Below are 7682 nucleotides of genomic sequence, written 5' to 3'. Positions count from 1 at the left end.
TGTTTGGGTAATATAAATCAGCTGAAAAGGTTGTGTTTTCCAATCCTAAAAATACTACTGGCCTCAAAACAGATAATTTGTTTCATCTCATCCAGCCCTGTTCTAAAAGCCAGGACTGGATTTTTTTCCATTTGACATTTAAACAGAAATGAATGAAACAAATATGAAATGTCAGGGGTCAAGCAGGACAATTGCGTCATCATACAAATGTATAAAAATAAAAGGGACAAACACTATTCAGGGCGAGCATAATGAATAGCAAAAATCTGAGTTATAGGCTTGTCTGTTTTCATGTGCATCATTTCACATCTCTATATCAGAGACTATCACTAACAAAAAGACACGGTTAACGTGTCTTTACATGGCTCACAGCTAATCTTTTCATCATAGCCCTAATGAGAAGTAAATGAACTGTTAAATGATAAAAGCACTTCTGATTCAACCCTTAACACAAAAATGTGATCCATCCAACCGAGGCAGTGCATTGTATCTCACTACTTCCGCTTGAAACGATTCAGTCTTACACTGACACCTGGTGGACAAGATTTAAATTACCTTTATTTATTTATTTATTTTTCACCTTTTACTTTACAAGTGTGGATAAAGTAGAGGCATGGTCTGCCACATTATGTGATAAACATACAATGATTATGGGATTTGAGACACAGCTACAGCTTGAGTTCAAAATGGTTTATTTTTCTTTAAAGAATTCACATATTTGTAATATCACCACTAGAAAAAAGAAGAATACATACTGACCTTGCAAGATTTGGCTGCATAAAGCTTATGCAATATTTAACACAAATATTCAATATAATCACAAAGGTTGGGATTTTTATGATAACCTGTAAATTACATTTAAAGGAAACATTTTTAAAAAGACAAAAAAAATGGTATAAGTAAATAGGAGTCTCAAACAAAAAAACAAGCAAAAGCACATTTAAATTAGTAATTTAAAACCCAAATTAAGACAGAAAAAAACAGAAAAAGTGTTGTAATAATAATGTCAAAAGGTTTTCAGGTGACCCTTAGCTTATCAGGCAGACAGAAGTTGTAAACTTTGTTCCCTTTAGAAGACAAATCACATGTTTTCTGTGACTCGTCTATTTTCATCCGTCCTGACACTATGTTTACAAGTCCGGCTTGTTACTAAGGTTAGGGTTCATTTTACGACATGCAAATAGTCATGTGGAAGTAGAACTTCCTCCACGGGGTTCATCTGACCTGAAACTGATACTATTACATCATACCAAAACATTTCCCCCAGAGCATATACAGAGGAGAAAGGTAAAATATATATGTAAATAATTATGTAATAAGTAATAGATAAATATGCATTTTAAAATGTGGTGGGACTAAGATAAACTCAACCAGACAGACTATGTGTAATATTGGTCAATATGCTAATAAGCAACAAGTCATCAAGTGACAAAGCATGCCTCCTAGTAATAGTTAGTCCTTCCTCCACACCACCCTGTCATTGATTTTGAGTTGTTAGTTACTCAGATCTGCAGGCTTTATCTGTTATATAAGTGAACAAATGTGTAATCTTTCTGTGTCAGTCAAACTTGAGATTTTCTTTGAGCAATGATAAGCCATACTCTGAAGAGAGACAATCAGACAAATCAGAACAATAATGAGATGTACACACAAGGAAGAGGTACACTGATGCAAGAATAATTTGGCAAATATTCAAGAGAGCAGACTGCTGTAGGTATGAAGATGGTGGGCACGTTTTTGTCCAAACAGTGCCAATAGGTTTCAGTGTGCTGGACATCATTAAATGTTGAAGTTTTTTGCTTACCAAGCGGCATAAAATGAAGCCATTTTTGCTTTGAAAAATCAAAATTATATTATTTATGTTAAAATTTTTAACACTGCAGCAAAAATTTAATTTTTTAAAATAACATTTTACAAAAAAAGTATGAAAGCTAATATTTGAAATATGTTTTAGGAGGCAATAAAATGAGAATACTTCAGTGACACCCAGTGGGGAAAGGAGCACACTGCAGTTGGTCCAACTTGTACTTAGCTTGAGTCCAAACATGCTAGGTTTGCCTTTTATTACACTTTCATTACACTTTTTATTATTCCCTATATGGCAGTTTGTAGGGGCTCTCCTGAGGCTTGCTTCCTGTATCTGCAGACATTGTTCTGAGTTTAAGAGAAGAAATGCACCAGTCGTTTCTGTCGATCAGATGAGGACACCAGCAGCACAACAACTTTATTACGAAACAGAAGCTTAATACTTTCACCAGCATTTTATATCTGCATTTCTGTAGCTTATTTTTAATGACACACATATCTTAATCATTGCCCAGACATGTGCAACATTTTCCACTCTGCAGCAGAGGGATGGTAGAGATTAACAAAAGAAGATACAGCAAGAATAAGAGCATTGTGTGACTTGCAAAAGTGCTTTGTTTGAAGTCCAGTTAAATTCAAAAGAGCATACAAATGTATTGTTCTTCCACTTCATATATGAGAAATGTATTATGCCATGTCTTTCCAGCAGATTACCTTGATCTCAGACTGTAAGTTTACCGATCCTGGAGTTTCTGAAAGAAGATTGGAAGAGAGATCTTTTAGTATTCAGGCTCCTTTGCGATCAGCTTCCAGGGTTTGTCAGACAAGCCCTGGACARGGTTTCACCTCAAACCGGCTCCTCAATGCTGACTGACAGATAAAGTTTGTCTGTCAGTCATGCACCCTGTCAACTGTTAAGACTAGATTTTAAACTTTCCTCTTTGACAGTTACACTGGTTTAAGTTATCAATATATGCCGCTGTAGGATTAGCCATACTCTGAAGAACAAGCTCACCACTTTCCTCACTCTGCTACAGTCTCCTGTTACACTACAGCATTCATCGCAGTGACTATGTTAATATGAACTTTATTGCCTCTGTGTTTCCTTTCCTTAGATAAGATGTTTGACCTGGAGATCTTGTGTTTTACAATGTATTTTTCCTCATCAAACCAATGAAACACAGCTGTAACTAACTCTATGGGTTTTCTTGTTTCTTGTATATTTATGAAATCAGTAATTCCATGTTCAGGTCGGTTTCTCTCCTAGAGAAAGTTGCTAACAGAGCCACTGCTGCTGTACTCTCTGTATGTGTACTCAGATTTTATATCTTGAATAAAGCAAAATGTCCACTCAAACTTAACAGGGTTCTGCTGAAGATGTTTTTTTAAATTTTACCAGAGAATAGTTACAGAGAGTAGACTGCTTCCTTTGATGCAGCAGCTTTTCCAGACAGACTATTTTACGAGCGAGAGAACAGGACTATATTATTATATTGGCGCAAAGCAAAAAACAATAAACTATGCATTTCACTGAATGGCTTGTCAGTCACATTTTAATCCTGTAACCAGCACATACAAAGAACCACAAAAAGCAGGAAGTGTATGCATGCTGAAAGTTAAATTGAAACATCTCTCTGTCAGAATGCAATGACTTGTAATTGTTTTCAGCTCCAAAGAGTTCAGGCAGCAGAATGAGAGAAGTGAGAGGAGAAAAGAACACGGGGAAAAAAGAATGACCTTTCCACCCACTGGCAGCGAGAAGCGTAAGGAGGCTAATATTAGGCGGTCTGTTTTGAAAACTGGTGGACGAGTCTTTGCATTTGCTCTGTCTCTCCCTCAGTCTCATTTTCCTCCTGCCCACTTGCCCTCCCTCCACCCCCAGCTGCGTTACCCCCTTCCCCCCTCCTGCCTCTCCCCTCCCTGGGAAAACAGGGACAACAAATTAGCCTTCTTTTCTCGGCCGGGCCTGGGGAGGAGGACACTTGGACGGGCCTCAGAGTGTCCGCCTGGAGTTCCCATGGACCCCTCTTGCCCCTTCCCCTTTCAGCCGCCGAGGAAGCAGTCATTGTGCCAGCACCTGTCTCTGAGGAAATTGGTAAAAGTGATGGCTTTGTTAGCCATCTCCATGGCAACCAGGAGAAAAGAGCGGGGGCCTGGTTAGCCGGGATCCGGGCAGTGACTGTGGTGGGGAGAGGAAAAAGAGTGGAAAAGGGAGGGAGGTTGAGGGGGATACTGAATGCAGTAGGCAGTCACAACGCCTTGGCCTTGCCAAGCCTCTATCTGTGGATGTGGCGGTGGACATGGTGTGTGTATATCTGCAGATGAATTTGTATGTGCCTATAGTTTCCTTCTCTATTGTGGGTGACACTKTAACATCCACCAGGCAACGCTTGACTGTAACACGCTTGAAAGCAGCTAAAGCCAATTAAATCATATCTTATGCTGCAGCATCCACCCTCGGAGCAACAGATAAACATTTTTAATCATCAACCGGAAACTTTTAAAACAAGTAGAACATTGGATGATGTCCAGCTACACAGCATATTAGTTAAGAGTGCAATTGGCTGCAGTAAGTGTATGAAACCAAAGTCTTGCTGACCTCAGCATTGGTCTGCTTTGAAACTCAAGACTGAATAAACTGTGAATAAATTCTGTGTAGTTCAGCACAAACATTGATGTGCTATTAAACGTTTTTAAATTTTAAGCAACCATTTAATCATAAATCAAATTATTATCTGTGTCAAAAATGAAGTCGAACTTCATTTTTGACTCAGATAATATATAGAGATAATATATATAGAGATTGGCACACATTTAGTAAGCCAAGAGTAATACATGTTTCTGACCAGCAGATGGTGCTGATTCACTGGTTCTAGATTATTAAAGCTCTTTTGGCACATTTTTCGTAGTTCTGGCTCAAGGTTTTGTGCAACTAATTTCCTTGAGCTTTAAATGTAAATATAAGAAACATATTTGCTCACCAAACGATAGATGAGGAAAAGAAGGAAACACTAACAACCAGCCTACTGTGCAATATGGTAAAAGATCTCAAGATATACATTATGCTCACCAGCCACTATAAGTTAAACCTTTTGAAAAGCTTGTTAACACAAAATAGTGAATCAGAGTCCATTACATAGCAACAACTCACTGAATTTTGACATAGACATAGATTTGTTGAAAATTATTCCTGAAGTTCAAACTGAGGGTCAGAAAAGGGGAGGAAATGGGACTTAATGTGACTTTTAACATGGAATGGTTGTTGCTACAAGGTTTGAATATTGAAAATATTAAATGAACTACAGTGGCTGAACCACTGTAGTTTTTTCCTATTACCATCTCTCAAATTTACAGAAAATGTTCCTTACTTTTTCTGTTATGCAAGTCATCTGTATCCTATACCAAAGTCCCTTAATTTTTTATCACTTTAAATGTTAACTCTAAGGTATTTATAGAGTCTGAGTAGCATGTAAAACTCAGTTATCTTTCAAATAGTAAGACATATCTTGCTTATTAAATAATGTTTAACAAAATCAGTTTTTGTCTTTTTTTGCAATTTATTATAAAGTCAAGAGCTTTGTAGAGACAGCTTTTGATGAAAAATAATAATTTTGTCACGATCTTTCCACTTCATAGAGACTGATAATATGTAGGCTTATGCATATACAAACCAAATGATGTATGACCGATATTCCCTCTTCCTCTTTGTTTCTGATTCCCATGTGGGGCATCTGCTGTTTCGCTGCAGCCTCATTTGATCACAATAGCCTCATCAATCCATAACCTCAGAAGGACCAACAGGACACTTAAAGCCTACCTGATTGTTCCTGATACCTGATACTTCTCATTTTAGCTGGTTACCAAAACAAATAACACAAAATAATTTTTAAAAAACCTGCAACCATAGGTTCAGCACTGAAGTGCATTGACTCAGTATGTATGTGTGTGGTCCTGTGTGCTCCTGGAAATGTCCACATTTAGGTGCTTTTCTTGCTCAGTTGAGTTGTATAATTGTGCCTAAATGCAAACAACTGTTATTTTATAGAGCCTGGTAGAACAGAAATGCCAGGAGAAGCGTGATTGCTGTTTTTTTTTTTTTTTATAGAAGAGGTTTACAGTTTATGAGGTTGAGTTACTACTTTTACGGTTACTTCGGGTTATAATTGTTTTATAATACTAATAGTGGTCTGAGATATGTAGTTTATAAGTGACTTTCTTGCTTCAGGTTCTTGGTTGGCAAAAGTTTAATGTCATCACCCAGGTGTGTGATAATATGGTTCACTCTGGACTTATTGTTAATCCATTGCAAGATAAAGCGTCCAATAAAAAAGAAAGAAAAGAAAAACCGGAGAGAAAATTTGCACCTAGTTCATGGTGATCTATGTGATGGACTGGAAACCTGTCCTGGGTGTAACCTGCCTCTCAACCAGTGATTGCTGGGATACCACAACCCCTGTGCTGACCTTGGACAAGAGAAGCCGACTCAACTGCAAAAAAAATGGACGCATATAGTTCATGTTGAACTCTTTTCACCTTATGTTTGACTTGAGGAACCTGGCAGCGAGCCCGAAGAAACACTGAAGAGTTCAAAAAACTCCACAATGTAAGCAGACTGCAGTAAAAGATATCTTGGATGTGAGAAGGCTATCATTAAGTCGGTTCTTTTTAATTTTCTTAAAAATTCTTGGTATCAGTTTTGCGCTTGGGATCACACATTTCTGAAGGTATTTCAGAACGACAGTTTTATGACCAAATATGAAAAAGTGATTTTTTTTATTAAGTCCAGATAGCTCTCAGTGCTGAATTATTGGCAGCAATATACACTAGACTCTAGGCAAATGTTAAGCAGCATGATTTCTTTTTATATCATGTGATTATTTTTGTTCAAATTAAGGCCTATGTGAAGTTACTACTCATAACGTAACACTGTTGTGAAATGGTGTTTAAATAACATAAGGTGTGTGCATTTTTCATTACTTACACTGGAAGAAACTTGCACCTAGACGTGTAAAATTTTTTCAAAACATATAATTTGTGTTGAAATGATGGATGCTCACATTAATGAAATATGCCACATAAATCCAACTGAAGACAACTATAGTTTCCTGAAAATGTAGTCATTTTCTGTTGTTTGCCATTTCCCTCATGTCAAGTGTAAATAGGTCCTTTTTAAAAAAAACTCTATTTAATTTCACCACCCATCGTTTGGTCTGATTGCTACCAGACCCGTAGAATCAAGAAAACACTTAGAAAGAATCTGCTTGACAACATGAAATACGCTAAAAGATATTTTATTTTTTTTAAAAGCAACACATCATGCCCCAGCAAATTTATAAAGGAAACCAATACAATTTGAAAAGCTGTGCTCCAATCAAATCCTAGGCCTGCTGCAAAGGTGTTTTCTCACATCGTACACAATAAAGTATGAACAAGCAAAAATAAAGACAAACACATTGATAAAACCATGAGAACTGCAACATGAGGGGATGAAGCATACACTTTGGTAGGGCAAGGTGTGATCTGGAGAGTTTTCTAAGTTTTATCTTTCATTTACTAAAAGAGGGAAATAATATTTGAAGAGTCTTTATTGCTTATATGTTTTATTAGCATTTTTAATGTGGTACCTTTGATACAGACAAGACTCCTGTTCAGAAGTCATTTCGAATTCAAAGCAGTTTCTTGGTCTTTTGGCTTCATGGCAACTCATTAAATTGCAGCATCTAGCACATTTAGTAATTTATTGGATCAAGTTAATTACCCCTGAAATACTGACTCTTCCTTTATTCTCTTTGTTCCGCTCTTTTATTCAGAGAACTTTCAGGAGTAAACATGGATAAATTCACACATACACACACACACACACACACGCACACGCA

Source organism: Poecilia reticulata, linkage group LG17 (assembly GCF_000633615.1).
Source record: "Poecilia reticulata strain Guanapo linkage group LG17, Guppy_female_1.0+MT, whole genome shotgun sequence".
NCBI classification, from domain to species: Eukaryota; Metazoa; Chordata; class Actinopteri; order Cyprinodontiformes; family Poeciliidae; genus Poecilia; species Poecilia reticulata.
Note: the sequence above shows the minus strand (reverse complement) of the source record.